Below are 16,711 nucleotides of genomic sequence, written 5' to 3'. Positions count from 1 at the left end.
TCCTTGTGATCCAAAAACATGAAATCGGGTTCTAAATTATTCCAGTAACAGATCCTAGGAAAAATCATCGTACCGCCGTTTCTATAAGAATAAACTTGAACTAAAACCTACTGAATTTTTTTTTCGGGTTCCGGCACAACTCCAAGAAATGGTTTCGACGGTATCGTATGTCTAAAACGTCATGGACTTCGTGATATTAGTGCATACTATGCGAAAAACTGATAAATTTGAAAGAAAAAATCAAAAACTCAATTTGGGAGTGGAAAATAAAAAAATTACTTGTATGGAAATATCTCTTAAACTTAGAATTTGTTGTTATTAGAATTTCTTATCAAATAAAACGATTTTCATTTTAATTTTATTCATTTCTGTATATCAGAAACATTTTTCTACATTAATTTAATCATAATTCAAATTGAGAAATAGAATTTGGTTGACGTGCTAATAAATATCAATAAAATCCTTGGTGGATTATTATTAGGAAAATATTCGCTTCTATCGGCTGTCAAATATTCATATTTCCCTACAAAATGATATTTGTCAGTTTTCATATAACTAGAAACCGTATTTCGACGATAATAAAGGACATCAAAGACTTGAAATACCCGGCAGTCGTTTTTTGTCAAAGCGTTTCGAATTTGTGTACAAAATTTTTCAAATCAGTTTATTAATCACGTCATTTTCAAAACCTTACGAAATTCAATTCTACTTTTTTTTACGCTTATTTATAACAGAACAAAATTACTTTATAACAGTAACTTTATATCGTTACACGTCTACGTAGGAGTTCTCTTATTACAAACCCAGCAATGCGGAGAATTCTTTCATGTGCGTACTTAAAAGGAATCATATAATATCTAAAAATAACACAACCCATAATTAATATAGAGCAAAATCATCTTCTTCAAAAAGATCTTTTTTTGAATAATGCGCTGCTACATCGAGACGTCCAAATTATACATGATTCGTACCGTCGAAACGAACAATTCGTTTACCAAAAACAATTATTTCGCACATTGGGTCAGCTCAAACCTCAAAAGAAAACTTCCCTCTACTTCTTATGCTCAACTGCTTATGGAAACCTCCTTAAAAAATATCTTGTAATTTCCCCTTCCACTTCGATCTGCCTGGTAACCAGGTGAACCGATTCAACAGTCAAATGGTCAACTGTACTGTACCAACATCTTCTATCGTTTCTTTTTTATCTTCTTCCATGTTTTTCCTTTTTATTTCCTTTTCATTACATTCCAGTTAATACCACAACTCCCCTGAATCCCCCACGACTCCATTATCGTAGAAAAAACTTTTTTCCACCACGGCTAAACCTAAAATATCTCTCACCATCTCAAATTCTCTTAGATTCATTATTTACACGGATACAGTTTCCATCCTGGTAACAAATAATCCAACGAACCTCTCAACTTCTGAAGCTGGCAACTGAACTAGTTGAGGAATCGTCAAAATCGGTAGGAGTGGCAAGTAGCTTCTGAAGATGCCAACTGCAAGAGTGGACGAATCGCTGGGAGCAGCAAGTAACTTCTGAAGCTGGCAACTGAGCTAGTTGAGGAATCGTCAGAATCGGTTGGGAGTAGCGAGTAACTTCTGAAGATGCCAACTGCAAGAGTGGACGAATCGCTGGAAGCAGCAAGTAACTTCTGAAGCTGGCATCTGAGCTAGTTGAGGAATCGTCAAAATCGGTGGGAGTAGCGAGTAACTTCTGAAGATGCCAACTGCAAGAGTGGACGAATCGCTGGAAGCAGCAAGTAACTTCTGAAGCTGGCAACTGAGCTAGTTGAGGAATCGTCAGAATCGGTGGGAATAGCAAGTAACTTCTCAAGCTTGCATCTGAGCTAGTTGAGGAATCTTCAAAATTGGTAGGAGTAGCAAGTAACTTCTGAAGATGCCAACTGCAAGAGTGGAAGAATCGCTGGAAGCAGCAAGTAACTTCTGAAGCTGGCATCTGAGCTAGTTGAGGAATCGTCAAAATCGGTGGGAGTAGCGAGTAACTTCTGAAGATGCCAACTGCAAGAGTGGACGAATCGCTGGAAGCAGCAAGTAACTTCTGAAGCTGCCGATTGAACTGGTAGACGAATCGACAGAATCGGTGGGATTAGCAAGTAGCTTCTGAAGATGCCAACTGCAAGAGTGGACGAATCGCTGGGAGCAGCAAGTAACTTCTGAAGCTGGCAACTGAGCTAGTTGAGGAATCGTCAGAATCGGTGGGAGTAGCGAGTAACTTCTGAAGATGATATCTGGACGAGTAGAGCGAACAACTTCTGTAGATATCAGAGGTAACCAGCTTAGAGTCTCAGGACTCTATCAGAACTTTCGGTGAGTAACATTTTGAAATGTTACAATTGACAACGTCCCATGATCAAAAGTGTAGCTGTAGCTGTGTATATGAATATCTCCATTGATTTCCAACATTGCTCCAGCACTGGAAAGATCCAACTAATTCAATTAAGACCTTATAATAAAGTAACAACATTACGTGACGTTTCGGCCTGAATTAAAAAGATTTATGAGAGATCGTGCTGAAAGCAAGGACTATTTGATTTTAAATTGAATTACTTTCTTTTTTTTTTTTTTAAACCAAGACGACGATGTTTCTTAATTCGGTGGTATTTATGAAGATTCCCAAGTTTTAGGAGGATCAGAGAGTGGCTTTATTAAAATAAACTGTTGTTTAGATATTAACAGAAGTAATTGTTCAAATTGATCTAATTTATAACTTTTTGTTTTAGATAATTATTAATGGTTGTCTCTGACTACAAGTTTCTACAAAAATGTAAGTATTCAAAAAATACGAAAAGTTGAGATAAGAAAATTCGAGAAATTTTGAAAAATAACACCTGGAAATTCTCTGAAATTCGGTTTTAAGAAAATTGAATGACCTACGGAAAATACGAGAAAACCGAAGATGAAATTTGAAAACCAAAAAAAGTTCCAAGATATTTCGAAAAATTGGGAAAACCGATGAATTCGAAAATGACATTAGGAAAAATTCTGATGAAATATGAAAAATTACAGAAATTGAAAGATACCCAGATATTCCCGAGATAAGCTAAAATAATTGGAAATATTTGAAAATTTTGAAAATAATCTTGTAAAAATCTAATCAAATTTGAAAAAAAAATCGATAATTTGGACAATACTTTGAAAAAGCTTCGAGAAAATCGAAGAAAACTAACAGAATTCATCGAAATTTCAGAAAATATTTTAAATGAACTCGAAAAATCCCAGATAATTCGAAACATTTGAAGAATTTTTTTAAATTATTAAAAAATTCAATAAAATAACGAGATAAACGAAAGTAATTGGAAATATTATAAAAATATCGAAAATAATTATAATAAAATCAGAATAATCCGAAAAATATTTAGAAAATTGAACGTAACTTCGAAAACGCTTCCAAAAACCGAAAAAAATTTGAAAAAAACCGAAAATTTTTAAACAAACTGTTAGATTAGTCTTTGGTTAGGTTAGGTTAGGTTAGGTTAGATCTCTAATATACAAAATGAAGTCTGAAAATATAACAAATGTGCCAGGAATTCAAGAAAATATCAAGATGACAAATTTCAATAACCAGAAAGGAAACAACTACATAATAAAATCTAATCAAATTTGAAAAAAAATCGACAATTTGGACAATACTTTGAAAAAGCTTCGAGAAAATCGAACAGAATTCATCGAAATTTCAGAAAATGTTTTAAATGAACTCGAAAAATCCCAGATAATTCGAAACATTTAAAGAATTTTTTTAAATTATTAAAAAATTCAATAAAATAACGAGATAAACGAAAGTAATTGGAAATATTATAAAAATATCGAAAATAATTATAATAAAATCTGAATAATTTGAAAAATATTTAGAAATTCAAACGCAACTTTTAAAAATAATTAAACAAACTGGTTAGGTTAGGTTAGTTTTGTTAAGTTTAGGTTAGGTTAGGTTAAGTTAGGTTACGTTAGTTTAAGTTGAGTTAGATTAGGTTAGGTTGGGTTAGGTTTTGTTTAGATTAGGTTAGGTTACGTTAGTTTAAGTTAGGTTAGATTAGGTTAGATTAAGTTAGGTTGGGTTAGGTTTTGGTTAGATTAGATTAGGTTTTGGTTAGGTTACGTTAGTTTAAGTTATTTGTACTTTTCTTCATTTCCAAATTTATATTCCTCAACGTAAACCATAAATCAAGTTACTCAATCGATTGCCCTCTAATATACCGTAAATGTACAAATTTGTTACAAGTTTGATATCATAAATTCCAATCCGACAATACACGGAACGTTCATACGAGAATTTAAAGTTCCGAGTTAAATAAAACGAAAGAATAGTCCCCGGGAATTGTCAAAAAAACACCCCGAATACATGCTTGCCATACATCCGGGATTAAATTTAAGACAATAACATCACAATTTACTAACTTCATACTGTGTTGAATAACGTTCAGAGTGTTAATTAGTTACCTTCATTAAAATTTAATCCAAGTTTCAACGTTCCTGATATCGTTTTTAACGACTCGTCAATTTGCTTTGTATGAGAAATTATAAAATTATTCGAAAAGGTCCTCGCGATCAGGATTATTAACAAAAGAACCAACATCACAGGTTGAACCACGTTCGAATTTTGAAAATTTTCGACGTTTCAAACCTCTATCTAGTTAGGGGTGAGGATAGGGTGGTTATCCGCCTACTCCACACAACGAATCACCCATTTTTTTAGTCGATTCCAACACCTCAATCCGCCTACTCCTTGGAGTTTCACCGAAAAGCATTTGGACAACACCGTGGACATCATCTCGGATGATTTTGAGCTACCTGGTGAACTAGCCGCCTAGATCTGGCAATAAATATGTGAAAATCGACCCTTCGGGAGGTTTTAGAGCGAATTTTATTGTTAGTCCAAGTGGTATTGGAAGGAAATGGATGAAGAAGGCGTTTCCTCAATCCGCTTACTCCTTGGAGTTTCACCGGAGAAATGGAAAGCATCGAGAACACCGTGGACATCATCTCGGATGATTTTGAGCTACCTGGTGAACTAGCCGCCTAGATCTGCCAATAAATATGTGGAAATCGACCCTTCGGGAGGTTTTAGAGCGAATTTTATGGATGAAGAAAGTGTTTCCAGGTTAATCGTAATCTCTGATTATCGTCCTTTGTGTTCAGACAGTTTCTCTATATCGATAGCTTCTCGAATAATCCTGGATTTGAAGGAGTGGAATGTAGATTATAAATTTTAGGTTTATTGAAATTGATTGTATGGATACGATGCTGGGAAAAAGGACAGACAACAAGTGTTCCTTTGCCCTGATGGAAATGCGTCGCTTTGTCTGACCAATATAGAAACGGGGACAATCTGAGCAGGGATTTCATACTCTTCGTGGTACTCAGTGGATATTTTATCTTTGACGGATCTGATTAGATGTGGGAGAGTTCTTGAATTGCAATTGAATTTACATGTCTTTAAATATCTGCTAGAAATTGTCGCAAGAGGTCTATGGGGATAATTCTCTATCTAGTACGCGTGGTGTAAGCGCTTTAGTGAAGGTCGACGTGGCACTGAAGATAACCAGTACCCAGATCGCCCTGTAACTGTTTAAACTCCGGAAACAGTCACCAAAATCAATCAAATTATGCGTGCAGATAGTCGAATTAGGATCCGGACGATTGCCGAGGCTGTAAACGCCGGTAAAGAAACGATTAGAAAAATTTTAGACATGACAAAAGTCTGTGCGAAGTTGGTACCAAAAAATTAGGCTTCTGACCAAAAACTCTCGCTCAGATTTCCTTGGAATGTTAGAAAAAGATCTACTTTGAAAGGGATCCTATTTGAGTCGATGGAAGTGGTGAATCGACGCTATGAACTTGCCTGCAGATGGAACAGTCTTTGGAGCTGGTTCTCCCTGGTTCAATTCATTGTTTTGATTGTTCTTTTGTTGTTGGTGGGTTCTGATAGACCCACAAGGTTATGAAACGGCACAAAAATTATCAAACACTCGATGGAAACATCTTCACAACGAAGTGTGTTCCGAGCAAACAGCTTCTTCACGTCCAAATTTTTAGTTAAAATACGATGTACAGCACTTTTTGAAATGTCTGCTATATCTGCTAGGTCGCGACGATCATCTAGTACCAGTTTAACGATTTTTTTCAATATTTCTGGTGGTCTGCTGGTCCTCTGTTGATTTTTTGATAAGATACAACAAATCTCGCTCAGAGTAGAATCTAGTTTTTTGATCTTTCAAATGTGGCGTCTTCAAAATTACAGATTTTGTACTTTCAAGTATCTAACGAGCAACTACCGCCATCTGTAGTTCTGGCTAGGTATTTCTGGAACCATCCTCGAATATTCCCTTTGAAGTAATGAACGTTTTACTAAATTTGAATTTGATATAATACAGTGAAATAGATTAGTATAAAGCAGTGATTAATTTTAGATTTTATACTTTCGTTTCAGGTTTAAATTGGTCGTAAAACATAAAAATTGATGTTAATGATGAGACTGTTATAATTGAAAATCCTCATATTTGTAAAATATGATCAATAAGGTTAAATTGAAAACGAATAAGGTTGTTTTATGAGCGAGATTGAGCGAAATCGCATCCCATTGAGATGCTTAGATTATTTTCAGTATTTTCTATCTGAAATAAAACTATCTTATAATTCTTTGGTAGTAACGCCTCTGATAAGCTTAACGATACCCTCAAGGTAAATTTCTACCCTTCTCCTACATGTATCTAGGGAACATTCCTTTCCTTTATCACACTAACTCACTTTGTTGAAAATAGGGCAAATTTCTCTTCCACTTTTTGATAAATGACTTTTAATATGCCTTCGAAACGCTAGTTTCGATAATTGTCGTCTTCAGAGGTCATCTTTATATCTAAATAATTCAGTTTCAAACAATTTTTGATTAGTGACAATCAAAATTTGCTCAATAAATCTAACCTTAAAAAAGTTTAATACAACTTGATACGAACCGTGTAACTAGCGTCCTCTATGGATTTATTTATGAATTGGATGTATCAGCTTCCAAAACATTTACAGTGTTGCCAGTATTGCCAAATATTCTCCAGTTTTCGATGTATTCTAGAGACGGGTATCAGTTGGATTGATTTTGTTTTTGGAAATAGCGGATATGTGCGTGTATAGGTAATAAAGAAACATTGGAAGCGACAACGTCGTAAATCTGAGATAATGGAGAAGGCAATCTCGGAAAATGAATATTTTAAGAAAAAGATGCCGCTTTGGGGCCGGCTCGAACATAAAAAGAAATTTTACAACCATCTGACGCGCCCCGTGTTCGGAACGTTACTCATAGTTGGTCCGCGTGTAGAGAAATTTTCATCGGCTCATTCGGAAATGTGAAAACAAGAGGTGCATAAATTCTACCTATTCGACGTACTTAAATTTTTTTTAAAATATTATATTAATATCATAAAAAATGGATATAAGGGTGATTCCGTTCTATCTGTGATTTTTTGTATTCAAAATTTCAAGATTTTAAAATTTAACTTTTCTAACTTTTTTATGCATATTATTCATCTATTTTACTGTAAAAATAAAACTCTAAGAGGAATTTACTACAACTTCAAAGTATCACGAGCAAGACACAAATGTCGGATTTTGAGTTCCACGGTACTGACTCATTTATCCACGGTACTGACATGGTAACTTAAGATATTAAACAACAAGTGCATCAATTTTCCTCAGTTTGATCATAAACATTAGAATTTATAAGGTAATTAGTTTAAATCATTTGTTACGACAAAAAAAATTAATAATTTATCGGTAAATTCTAGGAATGGACATGACACGGTACTGACATTCAAGTGATGTAGTATAAGTTTTCTTTAAGTGGCAAGTTATATTGTATAAAAATAATGTTTAAATATCTTAAGAATTATTCAATTAACACAAAATTTTTATTAATTGATTATTAATTAATGACTAGTACAAAAAAACAATACAGGACATTGAATATCACAGTTAGAACGGAATCACCCATAAATGTTTTCTTCATATTTTACGTTTAGTACACTTCCTAACCGGATTTTACCGAATTGGATACAAGATGAGTCTTTAACTGAAGTTCAAGGGTGCAAAAGGGGTGTAAGAACCCTTCTTGCGTCGATTACTTCCCTTGAAAACATAGAAAATCCGCAGTTTCTAGTAGGAAAATCAAATATTACGCCATCAAGGGCGACGAGATCAGTTTCTGAGCATTCCAACACTGTTGTCTATGTGAAAACAAAATAACTGAAAAGGGGTAGAAAAGAAGAAGCCAGAAGAAGTTATCTTTCAGTGCAACAATCTTGAAAGAAGGTGAGAAACGTGGTGATGAACGTACTCTTAAAATGAAAGAGCGAATATCTGAGAACGGAGATTTGGTAGCCGTCGATACCAGATATCATCGGTTTGGCCAAACAAAACTCTACCAGGTACCACCAACAGCAAAGTCCCAGGGGAAATTGTCGGCATTCTACAGTCGTGGAAAGCCATGGAAAGGATTTATCCATTTTTGGAAGAGAAAGCTGATGAGATGAGTTCGTAAGTTAGATAGAAAGACAACAACTACGGACAGTCGTTGAGAAATTCTTCAGAGAAATTCCAAGAGAGCCAAATTAATTAAATTTTTAGATTTCGAATATTAACAACGACTACTTTTATCAACTTTTGTTGTATTTATCTTTTTTATTTCATTATTCGTGGCTTAATAAATAATAAACGGTATCAAAGATGTAATTGTTTTATTTGCGGTTACATAAATGAAAATTTATCGATTCTACGTTTCCCCCCTTCCTCTTTGAGTTGTTTATTTCATTCTTTTCACCTACAAATATCATCCTGAACACACTTTTGTAAACTACCACGGCACCAACACTGTCTGACTTAAACTTTAGTCTCTGAAGATGATAAATTGATTAACGAAACGCGCGTCCGACAGTGTAAGTGTTGGTGTAGTGGTAGTGTAAAACAGTGCGTTCAATGTGAATGTCATCAACAGAAATTCCAATTTACTCAAACATCATCGTTCATACTTCTGATTCATCATCAGGATCAAAATTTAAGTTTGAAAAAAAAATGATAAACTTTGAAATGCTTCATCTCGGAAACTATTGGGTTTATATAGACAATTCTAGTATCATATTATAGCAAATTTAGTTTTCTTTAAAAACGTATTGAGAAAGTTTTTTCGAAAATTAGTCCTTGAGGGTTTAAATCGTCAAAATTCGAAAAAATAACGTTTTTTTTTTTCGATTTTTATCAAAGTTGCGTTCGGCGCTCTAGGTCACAAATTTCGATTATTCATAAGACTATTTTTATAAATAAATCAATAAAGAGAAAGTTGATACTCTCTAAAGTATTATGAGCATTTCGATTTTCTTTATATTTTCAAAAAATACGATTTTATTCGGGAAAAATCACTTGCGAATCTTTCAAAATTGATACTAATACAAAAAAGTCTTTTAAACAAATATTGAAATACGAAAACAGTTTTTTTTCAACCTCCGATCGCTCCGTGCAGACCTAACCTTACCTAACCTAACCTAAAATACTAAGTAATATAAATATGCAAAATTATTTAAATCGTTTTTGCAAAAATAATAATTAAATGTAAGAAATTAAAAACAAAATTATTTTCCTTTTTCGTAAACGTGAATTATATTTGTCAATTTTTCGAAAATCAATGTCAAACGATTTGAATTTTCTCATAGCAATTAGTTTTCTGTTAATAAAAATTGAAAAGTGCTAATGCACCATTAAATGCACTTCATTTCCGATTTTCTTTTCTATGGCACGGATGTGAAGAAAAATCAGTCCCGCATGTGTGCGAAACGACCCAAATCGAATGTAATTTCTCGACTTTTATATATCAACGCAAATTTAGCTGAAAAGGCTCGCAATTCGAAAGGCTACGAAGTAACGACGAACCTTTTTACAAAAGAAAACCCACGGATATAAAGAAATAATAATAATATATCTATATTTCGAAAATCTGACATCCTTTTCACCTCTATTATTGTCTTAAAAGCGTGTTCGAGATTCAAGACGGAATCTTCTTTTATACGGTTATATACGAGGGCTCGTTCATATAAAACAAACATTTTATTATCCCAAAATAATGACGGACATGTTTACGTGGCTGTAGCATAACGCCGACTGACGCCTGAGTGTCAATAATGGCGGAGTGTGTAGCGCTTTCTTTTGCCCGCGTAGCACGGAGCGATCGGAGGTTGAAAAAAAAACTGTTTCCGTATTTCAATATTTGTTTAAACGAATTTTTTGTATTAATATCAATTTTGAAAGATTCCCAAGTGATTCGATATATTATATAGCCAAGTTTTTTCAAAATATAAAGAAAATCGAAATGCTCGTAGTACTTTAGAGAGTTTTTCTTTATTGAGTTATTTATAAAAATAGTCTTATGAATAATCGAAATTTGTGACCTAGACCGCCGAACGCAATTTTGAAAATAAAAATCGAAAAAAAAAACGTTATTTTTTCAAATTTTGACGATTTAAACCCTAAAGGACTAATTTTCGAAAAAATTTTCTCAATACGTTTTTAAAGAAAACTAAATTTGCTATAATATGATACTAGAATTGTCTATGTAGACCCAATAGTTTCCGAGATTAAGCGCTTCAAAGTTTAATAATATTTTAGTAAATTTAAATTTCTGGAATCGTTGATGATATTTACATTGAACATACTGTATAGTGAAATAATGAAATATTTAAGACAAATTAATTACTTTAGACATCACAACTGATGATAATTCCAACTGGAGGTTAAATAAAATCTATTCCTCGACCTTGCCTTATACTTTAGTCAATTTCGAAAACAGTGGATGGAGTTTAGTGTTAAGAAAAAAATTGAAACCAATTATCTTTCACTACACGTTAACCCGACACTTTGTTGAAAAAAAAAAAATATTAAAATTATCGATTTTCTAGACTCATACGAGTCTTCTTGTATCCGTTTCGTTAATCAAGTTATCATCTTCAGAGACTAAAGTTTAAGTCAGACAGTATTGGTGCCGTGGTAGTTTACAAAAGTGTGTTCAGGATGATATTTGTAGGTGAAAAGAATGAAATAAACAACTCAAAGAGGAAGGGGGGAAACGTAGAATCGATAAATTTTCATTTATGTAACCCCAAATAAGACAATTACATCTTTGATACCGTTTATTATTTATTAAACCACGAATAATGAAATAAAAAAGATAAATACAACAAAAGTTGATAAAAGTAGTCGTTGTTAATATTCGAAATCTAAAAATTTAATTAATTTGGCTCTCTTGGAATTTCTCTGAAGAATTTCTCAACGACTGTCCGTAGTTGTTGTCTTTCTATCTAACTTACGAACTCATCTCATCAGCTTTCTCTTCCAAAAATGGATAAATCCTTTCCATGGCTTTCCACGACTGTAGAATGCCGACAATTTCCCCTGGGACTTTGCTGTTGGTGGTACCTGGTAGAGTTTTGTTTGGCCAAACCGATGATATCTGGTATCGACGGCTACCAAATCTCCGTTCTCAGATATTCGCTCTTTCATTTTAAGAGTACGTTCATCACCACGTTTCTCACCTTCTTTCAAGATTGTTGCACTGAAAGATAACTTCTTCTGGCTTCTTCTTTTCTACCCCTTTTCAGTTATTTTGTTTTCACATAGACAACAGTGTTGGAATGCTCAGAAACTGATCTCGTCGCCCTTGATGGCGTAATATTTGATTTTCCTACTAGAAACTGCGGATTTTCTATGTTTTCAAGGGAAGTAATCGACGCAAGAAGGGTTCTTACACCCCTTTTGCACCCTTGAACTTCAGTTAAAGTCTCTTTACATATAAAACACAAACCCACGTCAGAACTGGGATCAGATATTCTGTAGATTTTGAGTTAAAACGACATTACAAATCACTTTAGCTAAATATAGAATTTTTTTATCGTGAATTGTTAATATTTCAAGTCTAGTGATTGTCAAAAAGTGTTTTATTGGATAATTCAACAGTTTATTTAAAGTTTCAATCGATTTTCCCACTTTCACAAAGGTGGTCTTAAACTTTTGGTCTACAGTCTACGTTTTTTTTAAAATTTTTTTCGTATTCTTGAGGAAATTTCTCATGTTATGGATTTACTGAAAAAACAATGTACCTGGCAACGTTGTATAAGTATGGTGTGCCTAATAGTCCAGTGAGACAGCCCAATTAGAACTCGGAATCTATGCCGAATTTTTATGGGAAACCGAAACTTATTTGGGGAGGAAATTGAATCTCGACAACTCAGCTACAAAATTTATGATTTAATTTTCTCCTTATTTTGCGAAAATGGCTGGTATTCAACAACTTATAAACAAGTAACCAAACTTGTCAACTATAAAAAAATCTAACATTAATTAAAGTGTTTTTTTTTTATCTCATTTTGAAAATAATCGTCAAATTGACGACCTCAAGCAAGGATTTGTTGCTGGGTGTAGCAGAGTCACAGACAGAGTCTCCTCGTTCGTGTTGTTTTCCGAGAAAATTTCAAAAGTCTGAATTTTTTTGTAGATGCAGTTAAAAAGTAGAGACTCTAACGAGTGAAACGCATTTTCTTTCGTCCCGAAATGTTGAGTTTTCGAGGAGATACAGCAGTTTCTTCTTCAGCCGGGGACGGTAATTTCCATCGTGGCGCGACCCCGCATTTTACATAGAAATGACAGCACTTAGAGTAAAATCACAAAAAACCTTTTTTGTAGAAAATTTTTTAAACTACATTTTTGATTCTTTTACTTTTTCCGGAATTTTACATAGATTTCGAGTTATTTGCAAAATTTGAACTATATCGCTTTGTGGCCAAAATTTTGATGTTAACTGGACTATAAAAGTGATTGATAATGATATTAGAATAGAAAACAAACTATTACAATAATTCCAAGACTATGATCAAATTGCGTAATGCATTTTTTTCATCATTCAATATATATAACCGTCTCCATTTATATACTAATAATAAATTATAAATGTCTGGCGGTTAACGATTTATCATAAGAAATATTTGTCTTTGTCTGCCGAAAATATTATATACGAGACTTTATTAGAGTAATGAGCTAGCTGGGTATCTTTCTCCATGGACGTTTCTAACGAATTCCCGAATAGGATCCTGAAAATCCTTGATTTATTCGGTTGTTTGAATCATTGATTAAGTCCCTGTCAGTCCTACTCCTCTAAGTAATTTCAATAAAAGCTTTAATACAAAAGAAGTTGTTTTGATTCGAACGAAATAATTGAATTAAAACCAAATAAATTCATATCGATTTGAATAGCAACCACAATCAATAAACTTAAATATTTACGTCAAGCAACAACTTGAATATTGATTTGTGAATCCAATTAGTTTCACTACTTTATAACTTATTTCTTCAGAACAAGTTCGATAGTGAAAATTGGTGAAAATCCTTGTTTTATATTTTCAAATTAGTTTCTGCAACGCTATTAACGATTTCTTTTGTGGAAAACAAAATTTCAGTCTAATTTATCCCGAAATCTCTTCAAGAGATTTTCGAATTTATCAAAATTTTCAAGTATATTTATGTGTGATTGGGAAAATTGATTTCATTGTTGTTTGGTTCTTACTTTCCAAATCATCTGCATACATTCTGACTTTTATTGGTTTCTGTAAATTAGTATTGATAGCTATCAAGAATATAGTTGATTATTGAACCCTGCGGTGCAGCCATTCATCCTAATTCAAAAATTCTATTATTCAGAAAATTTTTAACAATGTCAAACCTCCACGCGGTATCGAAGACTTTGCTTGTGTCAAAAAAGACAGCTACGCAATTCTGATTGTAAGATAAGGTCTAGTACATCACTTTCTGTATCTATAATGTTGTTAATTGTGATTTTTGTGTCATCAGTTTGTTTGTTTCTAATAATTTACACATTGTGCAGGTTAATGATTTTTTCGGACATTTATATTTTGTTGATATTCGATTGAATATTTCCAGCACTGTTGCTGTCGAAGGGATTTTTTGACGTCCGTTTCTGTATTGTTAATTTTATCATTTTCCAAAAAACTTTCTGTCGAAGCAGTTTCGCTAGATTGTGTTTCAAAATTGCTGTTTTTTTCCCCAAACAGTACTAATATTGATAAAAAAGAAATATTAATTTATATGAATGTAAACAGTATACTAAATCAATAAAAGATTCAAATTATTTCCTCTGGCGTGTAAATCAACGTTTTTAATATCAATTCGTATTCTACGAATTTTGAAGCCCCTTAGGCTTATCTCTATCCCGTGTAATATACACTTCAAGTATAAATATATATATATAACTAGAATTAAATCGGTGAATTAGAGATATTTTCTGTAATTTATTAATCCCTTGTGACAAAAAGGCGCGTTTACATTTTCTACGAGATTATCAAATAATTTATTCGATTCTAACCCATCTTCGTGTACAAAAACCTTGGAAAGTTTAAACTGGAGGATTGTCATCAAACTAGCGTCTTCGTAATTTAGTAAATTATCATTTTTTTTGGTGATTTTCGTTAATTTCGATTTCTTAATTCTACTCGATGGAATATCTTCTGGATGTCGGATCATAGTAAGAGGCTAGTAAAGCTCTTTGATAATCGTATTCATCAAATTCAAATTCTCATGTAGGATCTTTGGAAAACTTGAATTTGAAATGCTGGTCTGATTATTTTGAACCGTTTTCCCCTCTAATTCAATGTTTTCTGGACTCATGGTTTCATCTTCTAATGATTTTCAACCACTACTATAATAACATTGAATCAAAGCAACAAGAGGTTAAGAACTCATTGATTTTGATTGGATTTTGATTTTTATGCTAGATTTTTGCTAGTTTTAGTTTCTTCAACTATTTTTTCATTCCGTTCTGCTAAGAAAACTTTCCTAGTAAAACCAGTACACGTTCAATTGAGTAAGTTCAAATTATTGGGGTTTAAACTTCTAAAATTCTGATGTTTTCCTTCCCCTTGGAAAGTTATAGTTATTTGACGTCTATTTTACCATATACAAGGTGAGTCATAAGTAATTACACTTTAAAAAATCCACAAAACGAAATATTGAAATAAAGAACGTTAATTGGAAAATTATTTGTTAAAATTGTGGCCGCCATGTTAATTTATGACAAGGCGTTAACTGTTTAATAAAAAATTCAATACTTACCATCCTGTATATACGTTAGATTACATACTCTGGGGGTATTTCGGTGTTGGGAGTCGTTTTGTAGGAAATTCAAGTGGAATGTCAATAATATCAAGTTTTAAATAAATAAAAGTTGGTAGACTAACTCAAGTCTTAAGTTTGCTATCAAATTATTTCCTTTAAAAAGATTCATGATGTATACAGGGTGTCCCACGACGAGTTAAAACTATCTGTATATGGCAAAAAACTTATAGTAAAATAATGACTGTAGCTTTGTTATTTTAAATGGAACACTCTGTATATTAACACATTTTTTAAATCTACGTAAAATTTTAGTATACTTTTGTCTAAAAACTTTTTTCGAAAAATGCATACTTTTTGAGTTATTAATTTTTTTGCAAAAAAATTTCACCGTCGCACGCCCCTATAAATTATTTTTTTACGAAGATACCTTTAAAGATATGAAAATGGTTTTTATTCGGTTGCTTTTAGCAAGATCAGATATATTCGAATCTATGTTGAAAAATTTTTAATTTTATACAGGGTGTGTATAAAAAGTGTTCAAAGTTAGACCACACCTGCATCTCTAAAAATTTACAAAAAACATTTAATAACTGGATAACGATAAGGTTAAGGTGAAGGAAAGTATACATGAATTATTATGCCTTATTTTTTTACCCCTGAATGCATTAAAATAGAAGAAACCGGGTGGTTCTATTTAAAAAAATTTTAAAAAATTGATATTTATGAAGTTGAACTTTGAACACTTTTTATACACGCCCTGTATAAAATGACAAATTTTTCAACATAGATTCAAATACGTCTGACCATGCTAAAAGCAACCGAACAGAAATAATTTTCAGATCCTTAAGGATATCCTCGTAAAAAAATAATTTATTAAGGTCTGCAACGGTGAAATTTTTTACAAAAAAAATCAATAACTCGAAAAGTATGGATTTTTCGAAAAATGTTTCTAGACAAAAGTATACTAAAATTTCACGTAGATTTCAAAATGTATCAATATACAGTGTGTTCTATTTTAATAAATAGAGAAATTTGATATTTAGGAAGTTAAACTTTGGACACTTTTTATACACACCCTGTATGAAATGAAACATTTTTCATTATAGATTCAAATACGTCTGACCATGCTAAAAGCAACCGAATAGAAACCATTTTCATACCCTTAAGGATAACTTCGTAAAAAAATAATTTATAAGGATCTGCAACGGTGAAATTTTTTACAAAAAAATCAATAACTCAAAAAGTATGCGTTTTTCGAAAAATGTTTTTAAACAAAAGTATACTAAAATTTCACGTAGATTTCAAAAATGTATTAATATATAGGGTGTTCTATTTAAAATAACACAGTTAGAGTCGACTTCATGATTTTACTAAAACTATATACACATAGTTTTAACTCGTCGTGGACATCCTGTATATTTCGTATCTATTGTGGATGTAGGTGCATCTTTATTTATTATTGTCAACAATCTTCTCATATCCAATATTCACAAACAAACGATTCGTTTCAATAAACCCCGAGTAGCTTCTCTGTTCT

General features: G+C 32.6%; 1 protein-coding gene across 3 annotated transcripts in view; it reads left to right on the top strand.

Annotated features, from left to right (window-relative positions):
• LOC130898001 (cadherin-87A) overlaps nucleotides 1-16,711 on the top strand; it is a 178,957-nt gene that overhangs the window by 75,427 nt on the left and 86,819 nt on the right. For all 3 annotated transcript variants that reach the window (XM_057807016.1, XM_057807019.1, XM_057807018.1), the window contains exon 2: nucleotides 2,745-2,788. The gene's annotated coding sequence lies outside the window, so the exon portion shown is untranslated. The remainder of the gene's footprint in view (nucleotides 1-2,744; nucleotides 2,789-16,711) is intronic.

The sequence above is a fragment of the Diorhabda carinulata genome, chromosome 9, assembly GCF_026250575.1.
Source record: "Diorhabda carinulata isolate Delta chromosome 9, icDioCari1.1, whole genome shotgun sequence".
In the NCBI taxonomy this organism is placed as follows: domain Eukaryota; kingdom Metazoa; phylum Arthropoda; class Insecta; order Coleoptera; family Chrysomelidae; genus Diorhabda; species Diorhabda carinulata.
This window is presented reverse-complemented; position numbering and strand designations above follow the sequence as displayed.